Below are 24,056 nucleotides of genomic sequence, written 5' to 3' on the forward strand. Positions count from 1 at the left end.
AAGAGTTTGTTAGGGCTTGTGAGATAGAGATGGCTCAAGTAAATGTATAGTGTAGCATGGAGAGCGGATGCACTATAGACAATAAGTTCACTGACTAGTTGCACAAGTTCACTCAAAACACAATGCAAAGGTATTAAGCAAATAGACAGTGTTAACTGTAAAGAAATCCGTTCATACGACCTGATCCGTGGTGAGAGGACAGGAGCGGTGAGTGCGGTTGGCAACAGCTGATGACGTCAGCCCGCTCTAGCTGACAGCTGTGAGAGGAAGGAAGGAGCTGCTGCGCGCAGCACCAGAGACAGGCAAAAGGTTGAATCTGCTGCAGAGGGAAAGATGCTCCGTTAAAAGGAAGGTGACTGATCCGGTTAGTCCAACCCTTAGGTGTTAGCAGTCAGGCGAGGTAGCTTCTTGGTCAGGTAGTGCAGGATTCACTTGGCAGACAAAGAAAATTAACCTAGCAGTGATAGGAAGAAAGGGAGGTGCTTAAATAGGACAAGGCTAATTTGGGAGGTAATAGCTTAAAGGGACAGAGTAGTTTTTAACCCTGACAAGACAACATCTATGATCATAAAAACAAATTGCTTATGCAACTCTAGACTCTCTACCTGTTTAATAACATCAGTAGTGTCCTTAATATAGCTCATCAAATTCAACACGAATGGTTGCAGATACCCATCCATCATTTCAGAGAGATGCTCATTTAATGAGCATATCCCTGCCACAATGGGCCTACCGGGAGGGTTAGTTTTGTCCTTATGGACTTTGGGCAAATAATGGAAAATTGCTGTTTTAGGATGTTCAACACATAAAAACTCCAAATTAGCTTTAGCAATTACCCCATTATTTACTGCCCAATCCAATATTCTCCTCAATTCATATTTATACTGAAAAGCAGGATTGTTTTTTAGTTTCTTATACACTTGTATATCAGAAAGTTGTCTAGTGGCCTCTTTCAAATAATCTTTGTGATTGAGAACTACCACCATACCAGCTTTGTCAGAGTTGCGTATGACCAATGTTTTGTTTGCTTTCAACTCTTTAATTGACAGATATTGTTCCCTAGTTAGATAATCTCTCTTGTGATCAAGAGACTGTCTCATTGTATTTAGTTTCTTCAACTCAATTTCTACAGTTTTTTTTTAAAAAAAACTTCAGTAGCACTAGACCTGGCTTGTATAGGATAGAAAGGGGATTTCCCCTTCATCTTACTTATGTTTACTATCTCACTATTTGCGTACAGGTCAGTGTTCATATTTTCTCTATCGAGAGACACAAGATCCAGTACTGCACATTTATCAGTGAATTCAAAGTTACACCTATCTAAATTGTGCTGTTCACCCCTGTGTCAATGTACAGAAGACTATACAGCTCTAACCGCACTGTCAATGTACACAGGACTATACAGCTCTGGCCGCACTTACAGCTCTAACCTCTAAGCTCCATGGGCAGTCTCTTGTTAAACCTCATAGAATGTAAGCTTTTTGGGCAAAATCTCCCATTATATGCCTTTATATTACTACTAAAATAACTGTAAGCTTCTTATAAACATAGCCACAAAAAAGTGCTGCTCCCTTGCAATTTACCTCCCTAGGCAAGTGCCTTGTTTGCCTAGGCCAGTGCTTTCAAAACTGTGTGTCATGACACATTTGTGTGTCGGTGGCAGTGTGTAGGTGTGTTCCTGCTTCAGCACAAATTTTTTTTTATTTTAATTTTTTTTGGTTTACAACTTTTGGCCTGCCTGCTACGCATATCGCATGGTTTACACATGATTGATACCTAGTGGATCACAGATCATATTAACCTATTGGCACAGCTCAGCGGGAACTGAAACTATTCCCATTGGTGGCTTTGATGGCACATTGGCTCCTGACTGCACGTGTAGTCTCCTCAATCGACTCGTGACTGCATGTGTAGTCAGTGAGTGGGACAGCTGCTTGATGATGAAATGCGAGTGTCTTTATATAATATTCCACCAAATATTCAGAAACTGTGTTCATCCCATCAACCTTATACATCCCAATAAAATAGTAAATAGCTTTTGTTGTTATTAAACTTTTTTTTAATTCTTGTACATACATACTTTTACTTGTAAATACATTTTGTTATTATATAATTTATGTATGTGTCCGTATCTCTTAACACAAGTTAGTTTAGCCTCCTGTTTGCTAGTACAACTGAATTACTGTGTCGCGAAATGATGTAGGTTTGAAAAGTGTGTCACCAACATGAAAAGTCTGGAAAGCTCTGGCCTAGGCCATAATACGCCCCTGGTACAAACATATAGACATACAGTATATTTATACAAACATATACTGTACATATTTATTACATTCTGCAAATGTAATCTTTGCCTGGTGCTCCAAAAAAATATTTATTAAGCTTAAGAAATCCCACCTTTGGTGTCAAGTGTTGAGATAAATAAAAAATAAATACAAAAATTCATCCCTATTATGCTAGGAGTGACTCCCCATGACTTTTTAATTAATGAATTAGCTAATCAGTCCAATGCCAGGACACACGTTTTCTGATTTGCTGGCAAGACCAGTAATATTGACGGATCGGTTGTGGTATGCCCCTAAATTATTGCCACTTTGACAGGCATTAGCAATATTTCTCCTTTAATTTCTTAAGCTGTTTTTTGATGCCTCTGTTCAAACTATAAAAAATACAAACTGTTTTAGTTTTAAATGCTTTTAGCTTTTTGTGTTCATTATTTTTGTCACACAGTCTAAACAGGTCTTACAGCCTCAGGCATTATTTCTGTATATCAAACACTTGAAGTGATTTGTGAAGGGAGAAAGTGAGAGACCTATTTTAAGAGGTAGAATACTCATTTTACAGATCTGCCTTTGAATGAGTTTGTCCTTGGTTGCAGCACATGATTTTTCCCTATTTTTATAGCTTCAAAATAAATTAAATTGTTGATTCTTTTAAGGTTAGAATTGTTACATAATTTGATGTTGGGGAAATAGGTTGAGTCTTTCTCTGTAGGTCTCTGGTGCATCATAAAGCAGCCTGAGGCCATTTGTGGTGCCAAGCAAGCCACTGGGCCTTGGGAACACTAACAAGCTCTGTCAAGCTTGCTTCAAAACCATTTCATAGAATAAAGTTCCTGAGGGAAATATTTCTGAATCGTGCACTATTCCAAGTTCCCACTGCTCAAATGTTAAACTTTGAGATAAAAAAAACAATGGTTGGACTGAAACCGCACATGCCACTGATTAGTTATTTGTGTATATAAGAAGAAATTTGTTTTTTTGGCTTCATCTGTAGAATTGTCATAGAATTATGTGTTCATTATTTAAGTTGTTTAAAGTCATATACACAGGGCAATTAACTCTTGAAACCTTCCAGGGAAGTTTGTATGTCAAAACCCATATATATATTTTTTGAAGTGGTTTGATATGTTATAGTCTTCCTGATTAATGCTGGGGTCTGTGGGGATAAAGCACAACTGCTGATTTGCTCCCTGCACAATGCCTATGAAAAACAGCACAATCCTTTATAATATGTCTATCTATCATCTCTCTGTCTCTCTAATCTATCTGTCTAGCTATCATCATATCTCTAATCTATCCATCCATCATCTTTCTGTCTGTCTGTCTATCTAGGGTTAATTCATTAGCAATTTGTTGCAAGTTGTTGCAAGTATATCCAAACTTATATGGAACTTTACTGGTGGCGTAACAGCGTTCGAATGAAGTTTTGTGAATCCAAAGAATTCAGAAGGATATTGCTTTGGACTTAGTATCTAGAACACTGAAAACCTGTGCTCCACAGAGAATAAGTATCCAGTCTGGCCAGCTACGGAGACTCTTGTCACCTAAGTGATATGCCTGTGAACAACTTTTATCCTGTAAGTGCAATGTATGCTTAAATTGCACTGTTATTAAAAGTGTTTTTATACTACCTTGAATCGGTGGGCGCTGTGTGTTCCTTATATATTTCAGCTTTTATCTATATATCTATCTATCTATATTTATTTTTGCAAGAGAATGAATTCTAAGCCTTCTGGGAATCATAATTTGCATGTATGGGTCTCTCTAGTCTCATTAAGAAGCATTTTATAGGAACTATAAACTCTCTTAATCAATGTCTAAATAGTCTGTGATTTTAACATATGCATGCAGAGTAACTTTTCAGCCACCATTAGAAGTACCATTATTCATGTATCCTACCTTATTTAGTTATCTTTAAGAAGTGCAAGACAGACCAATCGCAATAAGGAATAATACTGTGTTCTTTAGCATAACAAAGTTTTATGTGCAAAAGTATAAGCTTAACTTGTTTGAAAATGTTTGCAACCAAGATCATACAAAAACTATCTATATCTATCTATCTATCTATCTATCTATCTATCTATCTATCATCTATCTATACAGTATATATATCTGTCTGTCTTCCTATTCTGTCTATTCTATCCAAAATAGTGTATCACTGGCTTTAAAAGACAATTCTGTCATAGATTTCCAAAGACCTTTATCAAAAGCAAGATACAAGGCAAAAATTTATTTAAAACATGAAAATTAAAAAAAAAAAGTTAGCTAATTAATCCAGTATTGATAATGGATGCCTAAAGTGTTTGAAGGAACCATTAATACATAAATAATTATTCATGACGTTATAAAATGTTTCACAAATTTTTTATGAATTTCATATTCAATATATTTAAACATTGAATGACTTTAATTCAATTATTAATAAACATTCTGATTAACATATTTCATTTATGTACAATTTTCGTTTGTAAAAGTTTGAGATCGTTTTTTTCATGTGGAGAGACCATGCATAAGAACTGTAACCTTGAAAAAAAGAAAAATAGGCAAAAGGTTTTCAATGGACCCAAGGTTAAATTTGAAAAACTTAAAAAGTCCTGGGGGGAAAAAGTAAAAAAAAAAATGTTTCCATGACTGTAAAAAGCAATAGGGGGTGTTTTTGTTCCACAAATACATCTAAAAACATTACAATAAATTTGTTATTGTGGGGTTTCAGTGTTTCTGAGCTCTTTGAAGCACTCACTGGACTAGTGTCAAAAGAAAGACAATTCAATATTGTATTGTTTTGGGACAGCAATGTGCCCCTTCCTCAGACCAATTGCTGTCCCGATACATTACAATATTATTATTATATTGTAAGAAATCAAAAACCATGATGTTATGCTAGAGAAATTACAAGATAACAGCGCTTATAGAGATGTTTAAACAGAATAAAAAAACTCCCAGAATAAATTTAACTCAAATTTTAATAGTCAATAAAAATAATTTACATATCGTGCAAAAGGATGATACCCAAAATACAATAATATCTAGTCAATACACAATGGGACTGATTTATCAAAGCTTTAACTGTAAATACGCTGGAATTTCGCATCAAATTAGACGGCAAGTTGATCTGCCATAGTTAACACAGCGTCAATGTTGAAATGTTTGACATAATATTGCGTCCACGAGATAAATCTGATGCAAATCGATGCTTGCGTTATTCATGCATAATATTGATCATCTGCCTTTACATTTGATTCTATTCGAGCGTTATACTGACGATTCGCCTTTACATTTGTCTCTATTTGACCCTCTTACCAATTTATCAAACATTCAACAGGTACGCTTGTGTTTATTTCAACGCAGCATACCTATTGTTCAAACCGCCACCTCTGAGGCCGTGAAGGTTTTGTTCTATGTTGTTTGTCGCCTCAGATAATTAAAAATGAACATGCAGAATATTTTTAAATTTGCGATACCTTTATGATGCGGAAGAAGGATATTAATGAACCATCTGAATCATGAAGTCTAATAAAAATGTTTCATGTCCCTTTAACCTTTTGTGATAAATAATATATTAAGATCTGCCCTTATTACTAAATAAAATCAAGTAGGGAGACGTTACCCTACTTATGGGTTATGTTTCATCTTTGTCTCTCTGTCGTAGAGTTCATTACAAAGCAAGGGACAAGTTATTATTTATACAGGAATGAAAGAAAGGAACACAGTCCCTGACTTTTACGGCGCAGAAGGAGATTAATAAACCAGCAACATGCTGCACAAGTAGATGTGTGTCATCAAAAACTCATAAGAGTGGCAAGAGTATTTCTTCCAAGAATTGGTCTATATCCTTTGGGTGAAAGGGTTGAACTTCTTTCACTAGTAGATGCTGTCAAACATATAGAGATATTTTGATTACCAAAGAGTATAACTTTATTTGTTAATACATTTATTTGCGTCACGTTTAACACTTGGAACAACTACTCAAGGAGATGATGTTCATAGTTGAAAAGCAAATACAAAAAGGACTCTCACAACATTTATGCTCCTTCTTCCATGCAATACTCCAACTTCTAATAACCACTAAATAAGTCAACTATCGACCATGTTTTATTGGAAAATGTATAATCACGTGATTAATTAAATAAGCAAATCAAAAGTTAGCATACGTTTTCTACTCTCAATAACAAATCAAATTGGTCAATACTGGTGCAATTGGTGTTGCAGTAGTAGTTAGTGTTAGAGACGACAACAAAGAGGTTATAACATTCATGAGATGATGAGATGAGATGCACGTACCACATATCTGAGATAAATATGACGTGGGGATTATGTATAAGGCGATATAGTGACCTTCGATGACGCAAAAAACAGTGTTTTAAGGATATCAAATCAATTGTCAAAAATTGTGACATTTTTTAGATTGTGTATAAGACATACAAGGGCTGTCACTTTCACTTATTGAACAATTGGTTGTCACATGAACATAACCAAAAAGGATCAGACAATATAATATTCAGAAAATACATAATTAGTCAACATTTGTAAGTATTATAATCAAATAAAATCTGAAAATTATGTTTGATTCAATATAATCTTAAAGTGAAGGTAAAGTTAGCTCTATTGTATTATTGCAGGTTAAAATACTCACAAAATAAACACTAGTTTCATTCATCATTTTTTTTAATTTTGCATATTAACTCTGTTATCACCATTTTTGCATTGAATTTTCAAAGCTTTCAAAACAACCTGAATTTTTTTTTTCTTCTTGCCGGTCACGTTCTTGCAAAAGCCAATTGAAAATCTGGCCATTAGGCGGCTGTCATTTGATGTTACTGCACTATTTGACGATGTGCGCATGCGTTGCCATTATTTCCCCTCCCTTATAAGAAAAGCTTGTTCCCATTTAGCGCATGCACAATACTGATTTCTTCAAGTAACCATTGAACTATGTTGCAACGAGAATTGACGCCTGCGCTTTGAGTTACAAAAGATTAGATTAATGTGCATAGGTAATCATTGGCAAAGTGTGCGCATGCACAATTGGTTAGGTACACAAGAATGTGTTTTTTAGCTATGTATAGAGCGTATGGGACCGCTCTATACGTAAGAGTGTCAGAAATCAGGAAATGGATGATGGGAGGAGTAAATAACGGCATAGTAAGTAAATATAAAGTTTTTAATAAAATAAGACATATTGAAATGCTGAAAAAAAGTTAGCGATCACTCTATTTAGGATATAACTAATATAATTATGTTGAAAAAACGTCCAAACTTTACCTTAACTTTAAGCAGAAAGGGATAGTCTACATAAAATTAAACTGTCATGATACAGATAAAGTTGCAATTATAATCACCTCAATAATTTTTCCTATTATCATTGGGTGATTCCTTCTCTTGAACTGTCTTAGAATTTAAAAGTTTAATCTAGAAGGCCAGCCCATGATTTTTTTAGTATCTATGTAGTATTGGTCTTGAAATAGAGACTCCAATCAGGAAACAATACACAGGTGTAGCACAAAAACTGGGCCAACAATTGAACTTGCGTTATTTTTGAATGAAAAGAAATTAAAAGATAAATAATACATGTAAATATGTTTGCAAAGCATTTCAGAAATAAAACATATATATATATATATATATATATATATATATATATATATATATACTGTATATATACACACAAGTATGTGCAAAGAGATAGGTACATATCCGAGCATTAAGAATCATATAAAATTGAGAATAAAAAGTAAGATAGAAGCTTTTTGCAAAAAAATTATATCCACAGGTACATTTCTATGAGATTTAGTGTTTGTTCAGATATAAATAGAGCTATTTCAAAAACATCTTTGCAACATCGATGGTTCAGATTCATCAACGGTCCAATGCTATTTGCATCGGACTTGGCGCTCATGTTTTTGACAGACTTGTTGATAAATAAGGCCGTCAAATATAGATTCGCTACAGAAATGTATGGCGAGAGTATAGCCCATCGCGAATGCGTTGAGATTGACACCTTGATAAATCAGCCCTAATGTATTAAAAACTTTAAAATAGGAGCAACAATACTTGCACTTTAAAAGTGTGGCATTCTATACGTATCCAAATAAATTGTCTTTCTGTTGACACAAGCCCAGGGAGTGCTCAGATTTATTGATGGTATTGGGGAGATTACATCCCCTTCATCAGATGAAGGGGATGTAATCTCCCCGAAAACGTTCAATAAACACTTGTTATTTTCACTTTGAGAAAAGCCTGAGAGTGCATTCTTCTGTGATACTATTCAACGACATTTTTGCCCCCAGGTGGTTGTCATTTGGCGGGTGGATCTGCAGCTTGATTTTGCATATATATATATATAGTAACAAGGGAGAGCACTCTCACTCAGTATATCAACTGCCAGGGTGCTAGTGTAATTAAATATAGCTGAACACAAAACTGTCACTCTCTGGTCTTTCCAAAAAATCTTTTACTGTGAAAGTAGTGACGGAAGGGGATACTTTGTCCACAAAACGTTGCTACTTTCACAGTAAAATACTTTTTGGAAAGACCAGAGAGTGCCAGTTTTGTGTTCAGCTATAAAAGTTCAAAGTAGACAAGCATTCCAGAGATCAAGTCACAGGTGCCCAGGGTGCAACAGATAGGCAAATAGAGTAAAAGAATGAGTGCACTCGCCAGGACTTTTCAGAAATTTATTTCAAATGTGTGAACGTTTTCGGGGGTTTAGCCCCTTCCTCAGATATACAAAATAACAATGTGAATAAACCCACACCAGACACCCTTATGTAAGGTAGACCACCGAATCAGTCGCTCTCCAGAGTAAGGTGCCACCCACATGGTGATGTCACCCCTACAGCAACGAATGAGAGTGGCCCAATTACAATTACAATGTGAAACAGCAGGATGTTGGAATGTATACAAACTGATGTAGAGAAACAAAAAAGCAAAAAGGAATGTTTGAAAAATAAACACATAAGCAAAAAAGCAGAAAGGAATGTTTGAAAAGTAAACACATAAACACAAAGGTAAATTGGTTAAGCACATAAGTAGAACAGGTCAGCACCTAATAGGATTAGTCAGATGAGGGCACAATACATATAATCCAAAGACATCCCTAAGAAGCAATGACAATGTATGTGAAAAATAATTAATATACACCAAGGGGATAAAAAGACCCAAGTCGGGGGGCGGAGCCGGCCAGTGTGAGACATGGCCGCACTTTAATGTGAGCTCCGGTTGCAAGTGCCCTAGATCGCTTTTACAGGGACCTTTTGGAGCTCTTAGGCAGTGAAATCCCTTATAATCCTCTCTGGGGCAGATGGAGGATTGAGCTAACGCTTTGCTGGAACAGCCCGATGTCACACGCAGCTCCGGTTTTGAGGCCTTGGTAACGGCCGCCATCTTTGGAGCATGAGGCTAAAGTTTAGCATGTGAACCACACCGGAGCACTGAGGACTAAGCAGCAGATGACCTAAGAATCTGCAGAGACCGCATGGGGTATTGGACCAAACACCAGCAGGTACTTTTAAAGCGTGACTCACGCTAATACTAAGGACCCCTGGCATAATCGCTGTTTACACAGCCCATGGGCTGCACATGTTTCACCGGACCCTCCGGAGTTTAAAGGAAATATAATCCACTGGTTATGGGAATTATAAGATAAATACCTGCAGACCTATCAGGCATAATTACCTAATTGAATGAGGAGCAAGGTCCGCATAGCCAAAAAGTGCCCTTTTTTTTTTTTTAGTGTTACTCTGACAGATACATACAGAAAACAGGCCACAAAGGGAATATATGGAGGTCTCTATAAAAATAAAGCCTTTATTTTTCTTACCACAAAAGAGCCTTATCGCTATATCTTGCTAGGCTATGCTTTTACATTGAAATAAATATGCAAAGAGGTTCTGTTTGGACTGTTGTGATACTGCCTGCTAAATTAACTACAGCTCACAGTTAGTGAAGGTGAGGCTTATCACAGAAGCATTTTTACAATCGCATGCCCTGGTGGCAAGTCTCACAGCACAGTTAGAAGAGTGAAGGTAATACTGCATACTAAGAGAACAGCAACAATCTACTATATCAGCCAAAATGTCGCCTAAAAAAGCTGTAAAGCAGGGTAAAGATATCAAAAAACCTGTTGCCTCACGTAACTCAGTAAGCTCATTTTTCAGATCTACTGAACCCTCCCAACCTATTCTATCGGACCCTACCACTCCACGAAGGACTGAGATGTCGCCCTCCGAGAGTGAGAAAAGCGACCTGGAAGAATCTGTGCACCTAACTAAGTCCTTTTTGGCCACTATACCATCTAAAAGTGATTTGGACAATATAGTTGTTAAGGTTAGGGATTGCATCAAAGAGGAGTTGGCTACTCTGAGAAAAGATATGACGGAAATTGGCAATAGGGTGGAGGCCCTGGAAGAAGATAATGAGTTCAATCAGCAAGAAATCTCTGATTTGAAGACCACAGCTCAAATACATGACTCACTATTCACGCAACTGCAGGACAAGTTAGAGGACCTGGAAAACAGGGAGCGACGCCAGAATCTCCGAGTCAGGGGTATTCCAGAAACAGTTCTGCCGAACACGATCCCTGAATTCCTCAAAGGCCTCTTTTCCTCTATTCTAGGCCCTTCTTCTACAGCAGATCTCTCAATGGACAGGGCCCATAGGGCACTCCGTCCGAGACCCTCGGACCAAGCTCCTCCAAGAGACGTTATACTTAAATTGACCCACTTTCAAACGAAAGAAGACATCTTGAAAGCTGCTAGGCTACTTAAGGATATAAACTTTCAGAATTGCCATCTGCAAATATTCACTGATCTTGCACCCCGCACTTTGCAGCGACGGAAAGAATACCAACATTTAACAGCGTTGCTCAGGGGAAAGGGGATCCCATATCGATGGGGTTTTCCCTGCTCCATTAATGTTTCCTACAAAGGTACTAGGCATACCTGTAAGTCTCTAGACGAAATACCGGATCTCTGCAAGGCCCTGGGGATTGATCCCCCTCACCCAGCAACAGTGAGAGATAGTGAAGAGGGAATTGGGGGGGCGAGATCTGAGAGACCCCCCAAAGCTATGTGGCAACAGCAAAAGCCTAAAAAGGCGAAGAAATCCCAGGATTCCTTGCTTGCAGACGGCAATGGATGAATCAGGAGAAGCTAAATGGGTGAGATAATTCCATGTTTTGTTACCTTATAAATCTTCTTTATATGATTGCTTTTTTGCTACCCTCTGAACTTTTTCAGTGAAGAGACTGAACATTTTATAATAATAACTTTGAACACGCACAGGGTTGAAAGACTTCAGAAGCAATAATGTTCCTGTAATTATATACCTGTTTTATATATATGCTTTAATTAGGGGCAAGCTATTCTACCCCTACGTTGTGACATACAATGTCAGATTATTTGTTTAAATTGAGTTTATTGTTAATGTTATTCAGGTTTGTGTTGTTATTGTTGTTGTATATGTTCAAATGCAATTTATATGCTCTTAACAAATGTATGGAACAGGACTTGTGTACACTAAATTGGCACAGACTTTGTAGTTTTGTGCTGAGACTTGACTATCAGATAGAAATTGACCTAGAGAAAAGGACATGACGAGCCCTAAGCCAATTATTTTCATGACGCAGAATGTCAAGGGCTTTAATGTACCCCATAAGAGATGTATGGCATTTAGTGACATTAAACATAAGCAGGTAGAGGTACTATTCTTGCAAGAGACACATTACCTAGAAGGACAAGAGCCCAAGTTTTTTGCATCTATCTATCCCAACCACTTTCACAGTAGCCACCCAACAAAGAAGATTTCTGGGGTTAGTATTTTACTCCATAGATCACTACAGTTTCATGTCCAACAGGTAGATAGGGATACTGAGGGGAGGTATTTGGCACTTTTAGGTCTGTTATATGGGAAGCCAATTACATTGGTAAATATCTACGCACCTAACACACACCAGGCATCCTTTTTTCGCAAAATAGCTAACAACATCATGGCGTTTTATAAAGGCTCTCTTGTCATTGGGACTGATTTAAATACACCCCTAGATCCGGGGTTAGACACCCTCAATGCACAATCACAATTGTCAGGGAAGTCACTTAGATCTATCAAAGAAGATTTGACATTACTAGGGACCCATGATGTTTGGCGTGTCCAACATCCATCAGCTAGGAATTTTACCTTTTACTCAGCACCACAGAACACTCACTCTCGCATAGATTATATTTTTGTAGACCACTGCACTATCACCTCTGTATTATCTACTGACATTGTCCCCACTAGTTGGTCTGATCACTCTGCCGTGATCTGTAAGATGCAATGGTCTGCCCTCCCTTTTAAACCATTTCATTGGCGCTTTGATGACACAATACTAAAAGACGACTTACTGTCAAAAAAGGTAGAAACCTCCATTAGGGAATACTTTGAGCACAACAACACATCTGACATAGATCCGTTCACTTTGTGGGAGGCACATAAGTGTGTTATAAGGGGAGAAATGATAAAGCTCAGGTCACTACAGAGCAAGGCTTATAGGCAGCAGCACATGGACCTTACCGCGGCATACCAGCATACTGACAAATTATATAAAAGCAACCCACAGGATGATTCCCTAAGACAACAACATGAACAAGCTAGACATAAGCTTAAAAAATTCCTTGACCATTCGGCCCAGACACAGGCGTTGAAATTGCGACAGAAATTCTTTATAGAGAGCAATAAACCTGGTAGACTCTTAGCTAGAGCACTTAAAACTAGGCAGTCGACACACTATATCCCCGCGCTACAAGACCCCCCTAATACACCCACGGTGGAGACCCAGAAAATAACAGAGATATTAAGAAGGTACTATGCAGCTCTATATAACCTGACACCTCATAGACACAAGACAGCACATCAATTGCATTGTCAGCGATACTTAGACACTATACAACTCCCTAGGATACCCAAAGAGGAGCTAGAATCCTTTGACTCAGCTATTACGGCTGAAGAGATAGGAAACGCCATACACTCACTTAAGCAAGGGAAAAGTCCTGGCCCGGATGGCCTTACTAGTGGTTACTATAAAAAATGTAAACATCTCCTCGTGCCCCACTTGCTCACAGTCTTTAATGGTATTGATGGGACCCACGATTTACCCCCTTCTATGCTCGAAGCCATCATTATGGTGATACCGAAACCAGGCAAAGACCCAACGATCCCATCTAACTACCGCCCAATCTCTCTATTGAACGTCGACATAAAAATCTATGCAAAGATATTGGCCACAAGAATTAACAAAATCTTACCCACATTGATCCACCCGGACCAGGTGGGGTTTGTGCCGCAGAGAGAGGCCAAGGACAACACAGTGAAAGTCCTTCATCTAATACAGTACGCGACTACGCATGACATACCCCTGGTACTACTATCTACTGACGCTGAAAAAGCATTTGACAGACTTGACTGGACCTTTCTTAGACTTACCCTACAGAAATTTGGTTTCCCCGACAGTTTTATACAGAAAATACTAACACTCTACACCAAACCCACTGCTAAAGTTAAGGTTAATGGTGCGTTATCCAGCCCCTTTAGCATATTAAATGGCACCAGACAGGGATGCCCCCTATCGCCCTTGTTATTTGTACTCTCAATGGAAATACTTGCCACTAAACTACGAGATAATCCTGCCATAACGGGACTTCTTGTAAACAAAGCTCACCACAAATTAGCACTTTACGCTGACGATCTACTACTGACATTGACTCACCCGACCTCGTCTCTCTCTGCGGCACAGAGCAATTTAGAAGAATTTGGCCTATGTTCTAATTACCTAGTTAACAAAACTAAATCTGAACTGCTCCCCATCAATCTAACTGAGGTAGAGATCCACGCACTCAGTACACAGGTCCCATACTCTATACAGAAGTCCTCATTGAAATATTTAGGCATTAATCTCGCAACTAGCGTACAGCGGCTACATGAACTGAATTATGAACCACTTTTGACAACCATCACCAAAAACACATCAGTGTGGCTAAATAAAAATATTTCCTGGCTAGGCAGGATAGGAGTAGCCAAAATGACCATTCTCCCTAAGATCTTATATGTATTCCAAGCACTTCCCATACCACTATCTGATATCTATCTTAATAAGCTACAATCAGTGATGAATTCGTACATCTGGAGGAAAAGACCTCCCAGAATCGCCAGGTCCACTCTATACTTATCCAAAAAATATGGAGGTTTGGGGGTTCCAGACCTGACTAGATATCGAACGGCAGTCTTTTTACGCAGAGTAGTTGACTGGTGCACACTTCCCCTGGAACACGACAAAACATGGATGAAGTTAGAGCACGACTTGACCAGACAGGCCCAACTTGGTGTATATTGCTGGCAACCTAAGGGGAATCAACCGGCCATAATAAAAAACTATCCTATAATTAAGGAGACGTTCGGTGTGTGGTCCAAGGTTCTAGCCGCTTACCCACATCTCACAACAGTCCCCTCCCCTTTGACAACGGCACTAGCCAATCCTGATTTCATTAGTGGGATGTTGGTTACTCCTAAAGTGCAGTGCTGTTTGGACAGATTCCTTCCACTATACACGTTACTTGACTCAGACAAACTGATGCCTAGACAGCAACTTTCAGAGCTGGGAATTACACAATTCACTAACTGGTTTGGATATTTGCAACTTAAGCACTTTGTACATACGCTAAAGCTGAGGCACCTGGTCACTAGGGAACGCTCCCCATTAGAAAGATTATGTACCCTTGATTCACCCCCACCGCACGCTATCTCCACCTTATATAAATTACTAACCACACCCTCTGAGTTCCAACAAACCCCGACTATACTATCTTGGCATAAAGAACTCCCCTACACACTTTCGGAGGACGAATGGTACGCTATATTTGCGTATACCAGCAAATCCGCACACTCGACTGCATTACTAGAAACTAATTACAAATTTCTACTTCGTTGGTATCTCACCCCCCATAGGTTAAAATATATTTTTCCGGAAGCATCGGATAGATGCTGGAGGAAATGCTCAGGAGAGGGCACACCTTACCATATCTGGTGGGATTGCCCTAAGGTTCAGAAGTTTTGGACAGAAGTAAATCAGGAAATGAGCAAGATGTTAAATCACAACCTTCCCCTAGATCCTTTAATATACCTATTCCATGTCTTGCCTAAACTTCCATTTAAACACTATACTTCCCTCCTTCAGTTAGCTGTCTGTAGCGCCAAACAAATATTACCTAGACTATGGAAATCTGAAGCCACACCCACTTTACAGATGTGGAAATCCCAAATGGAGATAAATCTGTCACTAGAGAGGTATTATTATTACACTATAGGTAAACTGGACTTCTATGCTGAAATGATGTTCTTTTGGGAATCCTATTATTGCCCCAGACAGAGGTAGACCCCCCTTAGAGTTGCTCACTGGGCTTCTATAATTGAGGAATCCAGCATGGAATCAGTCAGAGAGGGACTCATTGCCTACCACCACCAAATTGGGGAGAGATGATGTTCTTTGATGGCTGGGGATCCATACATACCCCCTTGACCCTACCTGCCTTGACCTGAGATAATGTGACCGATAGAATGAATACATTGAGCGTTATAGTTTAGGACCCTTTGACCTTGGAATTGGAACTCATGGCTTGGTTTTATAGACCTTCACAGGACAGACGGGAGGGAATTGTATTACTCTGCTGTAATCTGTATATATGTGGTATTGGTACTGCTTCGGAGGGGTGTGTGTTGATTGATCCCTTCTACAGGTGGGTTTTATTAAAGTGTCACAGAAGTCATTGTGTAACGGGCTATGTCTGTAATAGTCTTATGAACTGCTGAAGTCCTGTCACCTTTATACTGTTATACTGTTGTATTGCATTTTCTTTTGATTGTAATGAAAAATTTGATATAAATAAAAGATTAAACAAAAAAGACCCAAGTCATTATCGGAATGCACTCAATAAGGTCCGACATCCAATCCCAAATGTAAACAAAATAGCAGTACCCAGGTCATAAAGTATTATAACAGGCATACGTAAAGCATAGTATGCATATATATAGATAAATACAGAGTACGCATCGTAACATACAAGCAGCCAAACATGAGATAAGTCAAGCGTTATGAAAAAAAGGGTTATGAAGACAGACCTGACATGGGGGAGCTGATCGGTACTCAAAAAGACCGGGAATGAGAGGGTTCAAACTTCAGCTCAATGGACCCGTAGTCATAGAAACCCGGTGTCTATATTAACATAACAGAATGTGTCAAATCAATCAAATTACATGGGTGCTATGTGTGGACACTATATGAAATGCCCCCATAAGTATCACAGGATCGCCACTGTATCTATAAAGTAGGAACCAATAATGCTAATAACTAGATGCAGGTATGCACTGTGTCAGATCAGGCAGATGCAAGGGTGCTATGTGTAAGTGATATATTCCATACCCCCATGTATAACAAAGGGTACTAGTATACAAAGCAGGATCAGGTTATGTAAATGACTAAGATGAACCCCTATATCATACTGAGGACATATAACAGGGGGCCGGTAACCAAAAAAGCACAAAGCAGCAACCTAAGGGATAATGACCTGCCAAACCTAAGACATGAGTACAGATAACCAACATAACATGACGGTTGTGCATTAATCATTTCAACAATTTAATCCATCCCCACATCAGTAAAAACAGATAATAAATAATAAATGAAAATGGAGAGAAACCACAGAGAAAAAAAATACATACTATAGCTTGATTTATACTATAGCTTAATTTATAGGCATACCTGCCAGTCCAAGTGCGTATTGAGTCCTTTGGGTGTAAGTGTCTCCAAAACAAAAGTCCAGCGGGCTTCCTTCCTCAGTAGTAGGGTATTTCTGTCACCACCCCTAGTCGGGGGGGGGGGGGGAGACATGATCAATGATAGTGTATCTGAGGTCTTTGACCATATGATGGTTATCAGCAAAATGGCGTGCCACAGGTTGTTCGTCTGTCGCTTTCTTTAATGCCATTCTGATGGCAGACCGATGGTTAGCCATCCTAGTGCGTAGGTCATCAGTCGTTTGTCCCACATAAAAAAGCCCACAAATGCAGTGTAGTAGATAGACTATGTGGGTAGTGGTACAAGTCAATCTGTATTTATGGAAGAAATTCTGCCGCTTATGTGGATGCGTGAAGTAATTTCCAGTTATTAATCCGCTGCATGTGGTACAGTCAATACACCTGAATACCCCTTTCTTTTCCAGGTTGAGCCAGGTGCCCTTGTTGTAGCATCTAACTGGATCGGTTTTGACCAAAATATTCCTTAAGGATCTGGATCGTCTGAAACCAATCCTGGGGCAGGGGGGGGGGGGGCATCTGCTTGAAAGGTAAGTCAGGATCTGTGCTGATAACATGCCAATTGTTGTGTAGGTGTTTTCTGATTTGTTGTTTGTCACCAGTATAAGTTGTAACAAAGGTCATCCTTTCAGTGTTCTTATCATCCCTGCTAATATCCTGTTCAGCTAGGACTTGGACTTTTTGGTTTTTCAGCAGTTTTGGAGGGTAACCTCATTGCATAAATCTGTTTTCCATTTCCAGGAGTTGTGTATCTTTGTTTAGATCCATTGTGTTGTTTCTAATGACACGTTGTAGCTGTGATTTCGGTAAAGTGCTATTAAGCCCAGGAGGATGGCAGGACGTGAAGTGCAGCAAGGAGTTTCTATCCATTTCTTTTCTAAACAGAGTAGACTGGAGTCTTTCTGAGTCTTTAAACAAATGTACATCCAGGAAATCTATCGAGGTTGTGGAATATTGTATTTTGAATTTTAAAGCCTTGGATGACATATTTAGTTGTTCGTACCAGACCAGTAGATCTTTCTCAGTGCCGCTCCAAATAAGCAACAAGTCATCTATATAGCGTTTATAGAATTTTATCCGCTGGTCTTTGAACAGATCTGTGTGTTTAGTTTCAAATTGTGCCATGTACAGGTTGGCATATGACGGTGCCACATTTGATCCCATGGCTGTCCCCTGCCGCTGTAGAAAGAAATGTTTTTCAAACTTGAAGTAGTTGTTTTTTAAACAAAATTCCAACAAATGGACAAGTACTTCCACTGGTGGCCCCACATAGAGGTACTGTAGGAGGTGTTGCCTGGTGGCCTCTATACCCTCGATGTGAGGTATTACAGTATAGAGGCTGGTGACATCCAACATCACCAGCAGATCTTCTTCGGTGCAAGTGATGGTGGATAAGCAATCCAATAGCATAGAGGAGTCTCGTAGGAAGCTGTTCATGTCTCTAACCAAAGGCTGCAGAAAGAAATCCACAAAGCGAGCTATGGGCTGTAAAATAGAGCCCATAGCAGAAACAATGGGCCTGCCAGGTGGAGAGATCATACTCTTGTGGATCTTTGGGAGAGTATACAATATAGGGATTTTGGGGTGGCTTACCAGTAGAAAGTCCAAGGTAGCCTGAGAAATAATGTTCAGCTCTAAGAGTTTCAAAATATAGGAATCAATTTCTTTCTTGTAAGCATTGGTAGGGTCCCCTGGTAATCTGGAGTATGTTAGTGCATCATCCAGTTGGCTAAGGATTTCTGTCCTATAGTCACAGTAATTCAATAGCACTATGGCACCACCCTTGTCCGCTTCTCTAATGATGATAGTATCATCCTCAGTGAGGTGTTTGAGAGCAAGTCTTTCCTCCCTGCTAAGATTGTTAAAGGTACTGTTTTTATTCTCAGCAATGGATTGTGATGCATGCCAGAGTAGGTCAAGCGTGCATAAGTCTGTATGCTCGCATTCTGTAAGCCAGGATCGAAAGTAGATTTTTTTCGAAATTGTTCCATATCAGATTCTTGTCCCTGGAATCTTTCTTTGAGTCGAAGTTGTCTCTGGAAATGTTGTTGATCCACAAATAGGTAAAATCTGTTTGATTGTGGAAAGAAATGTTTTTGTTGAGTACACGATGTTCAGTCGCAGTCAGTATGTGGTCACTCAGGTTAACCACTTTGTCCTCTGCTAGTACCTTCACTGTCGTGGGAGTCTTCTGTATATAACCACCAGCCTTGTATGGGCCCTCGGCCTAGCCCGTTTTTTTACCTTGTTTGTACCCCACTTGGCGCCTCCAAGGTATCTCCAGTGGGGCCTGATGACTGCTCCCCCTCTGAGCCTGAGCCAGAGCTGTCCACTGTATTCAGGTGGCGTGGTCTTTGGTAGCATTGTCGTCTTGGCCTAGAATAGTGGTCCCTCTGTCTCTCTTGTCCAGTCTGCATCCATCTGTAAACCCTTTTATCACGGTAGTCCTCAATCACAATTTCCATTTTGTTATTCTTTAAGTCAATCAATTCTGTCTCATATTTAGTGAGATCCTCTTTAAGTTTATTAATCCATCCCATTGAGGTGTCAGCCAAGAGTTTATTCAATTGGAGTTGTTCATATTGTGTAATCTCTGCCCTGGTCTGTTCCAGGAGCCTAGAGACTTCCTGAACAGCCAACAAGATGAGATCCATTGAACATTAATTTAGAATCTGGCACCATCTGTCGCAGAAGGCCGTGTTCATTCTACCCAGGGTAGGAACATTACGTATCCTGAATCCTCTGGGTATGAAACCCTTCCTGTGGTATTCAGACACGAAGGTGCCATGTAGAATTAGATCTTGTTCCCTTTGCTTGAGTTTTAGCAGGTGTGTATATACATGGAGTGGTTTCTCCATGGTTGAACTCGAGGGCAGGGCCCCAAATAGGATTTGGGTTGCATCTTCTTCTGTGAAGTGAAAGGTGGTAGCTCCTGCTACTGTGTCCTCCGTGGGTGTGATAAGTTCCTGTTGTGACATACCTTAGTCTGCTAGGCCAAACTGGCCGCCAAATCCTGCTGTGCAGTGGTGAACCACCACCCAATAAAAACAGTGAAAATAATGAACAGTTATGTCCGATGGTCTAATGGAGAAGCGTGCTGTAGCCAAAGTTATAGATAAAAGTTCAAAGTAGACAAGCACTCCAGAGATCAATTTACAGGTGCCCAGGGTGCAAGAGATAGGCAAATAGAGTAAATGAATGAGTGCACTCGCCAGGACTTTTCAGAAATTTATTCCAAATGTGTGAACGTTTTTGGGGGTTTAGCCCCTTCCTCAGACATACAAAATAACATTGTGAATAAACCCACACCAGACACCCTTATATAAGGTAGACCACCCAATCAGTCACTCTCCAGAGTAAGGTGCCACCCACACGGTGATGTCACCCCTCCAGCAACGAATGAGAGTGGCCCAATTACAATGTGAAACAGCAGAATATTGGAATGTATACAAACTGATGTAGAGAAACAAAAAGCAAAAAGGAATGTTTGAAAAATAAACACATAAGCAAAAAAGCAGAAAGGAATGTTTGTAAAGTAAACACATAAACACATAGGTAAATTGGTTAAGCACATAAGTAGAACAGGTCAGCACCTAATAGGATTAGTCAGATGAGGGCACAATACATATAATCCAAAGACATCCCTAAGAAGCAATGACAATGTATGTGAAAAATAATTAATATATATATTTATAAATATATAGCTCAAAAAATGGAAGACAATAAAGAATATACACTGCTGTGCGCGTGTCTACATCCTTGAAGTGCATCTTTGTTATATGTAAAATTACCCAAATTAGTTTTAAAATGAATTTGTATTATTTTTTTAAGTTCTGAATTGTAATAACGAGGAATATGCACACTTGTTTGACTTTTCTATCAGTTTCAAAACAAAGTCCTCTTTTTAGCTTATTCTTAAGGGATGAATAAAACCACTAATTATCCTGCTTAAACATAATAAACTAAGCAGCGTACTGGAGATGCTTCACGAAAGTCTTCTCTTCTTCATACATGAGTACACATTAAGGTGATTTTTTGGGGAAATGGGTTGAAAATAAATATAAACTTTTCAAATGATATAACGATACATATAATGAGACATCAGACTCTTACATTAAAGGGATACTAAACTCTTTTCTTTGTTGCTTTACACAACTTTAGCTACTTTTTAATTAACTCCTATTATTAATGTTTCTTCATTCTCTTGCTATCTTTAGTTGAAAAAACATGAATCTAAGCATAGGAGGCGGCCCATTTTTTGTTCAGAAGCCTGGGTAGTGCTTGCTGATTGGTGGCTACATTTAGCCACCATTCAGCAAGTGCTACCAAGGTTCTGAACCAAAAATGGGCCAACTCCTAAGTTTACATTCTTGCTTTCCAAATAAAGAGACCAAGAGAATGAAGAAAAATTGATAATAGGAGTAAATAAGAAAGTTGCTTAAAATTGCATGCTCTAATCATGGAAGAAAAAAAATTGGGTTTACTATCCCTTTAAGGCCTATATTACAAGTTTAATGCAAAAATATTAGCTCTATTCTGCATTAAAGGGACAGTCAAATCCAAAAAAAAACTTTCATGATTCAAATAGGGCATGTCATTTTTATACTTTCATTATTTATTTTGCTTTTCAAAAATATGGAACGCTTCACGAATTTGCATGTCATCCTTGCGCAGGGGCCATGCTAATCTTCTCTGTATCGTTCCAATTTTAGTATATGTGCTGCCGAAGCAAGCACAGGGCATGTCATTTTAAACAACTTTCTAATTTACTTTTGTCATCAATTTTGGTTGTTCTCTTGGTATTCTTAGTTGAAAGCTAAACCTAGAAGGCTCATATGCTAATTTCTTAAACCTTGAAGGCCACCTCTAATCTAAATGCATTTTGACAGTTTTTCATCACTGGAGTGCATTAGTTCATGTGTGTCATATAGATAACATTGAGCTCATGCACGTGAAGTTACCTAGGAGTCAGCACTGATTGGCTAAAATGCAAGTCTGTCAAAAGTGATGAAATAAGGGGGCAGTCTGCAGAGGCTTAGATACAAGGTAATTGCAGAGGTAAAACGTGTATTAATATAACTGCGTTGGTTATGCAAAACTGGGGAATGGTTAATTAAGGGATTATCTATCTTTTAAAACAGCAAACATTCTGGTGTTGACTGTCCCTTTAACATCTCTCGAGCAAAATCAATAGCACTTCTACTTCACATTACAAATCATTAGTTTATTTTTTTTTTAACGCTCGAGTGGTAGTCTAAGGAGCTGACATCTTTATGTTGCATACCACAGGTGAACTAATTCCCTTACATAATAGACTTCTATGGGGCAGCCTAGTAAAATTGATGTTGCATATCTCTCAAGTGCTATGCCGATGGTGTTCAAGTAATGGAGTTTTTCATGTAGTTCTGTGCTATTCTATTAATAATAATGGTTTACTTTAAGTCTCACAAAGTTCTACATTTTACAGCAGTATTTTGGATTGTGCTTAAGTACAACACATAAAGAAGCATATTTCAGAAGGTCCGAGCAGACATGATCGGATATTGCGGATCATGTCCGCTACACATCGATCTTGTGAACTGCTGGTGCAATGCTGCCCCCTGCAGATTTGCGGCCGCTAGCAGGGTGTATCAATCAACCCGATCGTATTTGATCGGGTTGATTTCCGGCGATGTCTGTCTGCCTCCTCAGAGCAGGCGGACAGGTTATGGAGCAGCCGTCTTTAGACCGCTGCTTCATAACTTGTGTTTCCGGTGAGCCTGAAGACTCGCCAGAAACACAGGGCATCAACCTCCATACGGAGCGTGATCATTCGGCCCCAAAGGGACACGAAACACATTTTTTTCTTTCAGAAATCAGATTGAGTATACAATTTTAAACAACTTTCCACTTTACTTCTGTTATCAAATTTGCTTTGTTCTCTTGGTATCCTTTGTTGAAAAAACAAACATAGGTAGACTTGGGAGCTGGGAACTAGCTGCTGATTGGTGGCTGCACAACTATAGCTCTTGTCATTGGATTACGGATGAGTTCAGCTAGCTCCTAGTAGTGCATTGCTGCTCCTTCAACAAAGGATACCAAGAGAATGAAGTAAATTGGAAAGCTGTTTAAAATTGTATGAGCGCTCTGCATCATGAAAGAAAAAATTTGGGTTTCATGTCCCTTTAATTTACTGCTTGTAATATAAGCATATTGAGCACGCTAATACCACTTCCTGTGTTATGCATTAAAAATATAGGGCGTACTAAAAAGGTTTCAGCCACTTAGTTAAAGTCAGCTCCAGAGAACCAGTACAATACTGTGAGCTAGCTGAACACATCTTGTGAGACAATGACAAGAGACAAATATGTATAACCATCAATTACCAGCTAGCTCCTGGCAGTGTAGAATATGTACATATGCTTTTTTAACAAAAGTTACCAAGAGAACAAAGTAAAGTGTCTTATAATTAGATGCTCTATCTATCTGTATCATGCAAGTGTATAATTGAGTGTCCTATCCTTTTAATATGTTTATTAAGCAGTGCAGCGATTGACTGATCATATTTCATTTGTGTGCATTTGTTGTGATTTGAACCACATTTTTAAACTTTTTACTAAAAAAGAAAATAATTGATTTATTAGCTTGAGCGATCTGAATATGCACAAAAACAGTAGAAACAAAATATATACAAACAAACAAGAAATACCGTTCAGAACGGGCAAAAAATAAACATCAAGTTCAAGGTTTTGAATTTGGGAAATTGAACTAGCTTTAAAGTGAATGTAAATTCTGCTTCATCTCTCAAGTTCTGCGTAATAAAGACCTTTAAATAACATGAGTTTCATTCATCATTTTATTTATATATTCGCAATTACCGTTATTTTGCAATGTTTTTCGCTTGCCCCCGTCATTATAATCCTCCACCCGGCATTTGCGTTCACTCGTTGTCCTGTTATC

The 24,056-nt window shown here is 38.7% G+C and overlaps 1 non-coding gene across 1 annotated transcript; it reads right to left on the minus strand.

Moving 5' to 3' along the window:
• Window positions 1-21,746: 21,746 nt before the first annotated feature.
• On the minus strand, window positions 21,747-21,853 carry LOC128642545 (U6 spliceosomal RNA). The gene has a single exon (XR_008399679.1). It is a non-coding gene; the product is annotated as a U6 spliceosomal RNA (small nuclear RNA).
• Between the last annotated feature and the right edge of the window lie 2,203 nt (window positions 21,854-24,056).

Source organism: Bombina bombina, chromosome 11 (genome assembly GCF_027579735.1).
Source record: "Bombina bombina isolate aBomBom1 chromosome 11, aBomBom1.pri, whole genome shotgun sequence".
Classification (NCBI taxonomy): Eukaryota; Metazoa; Chordata; class Amphibia; order Anura; family Bombinatoridae; genus Bombina; species Bombina bombina.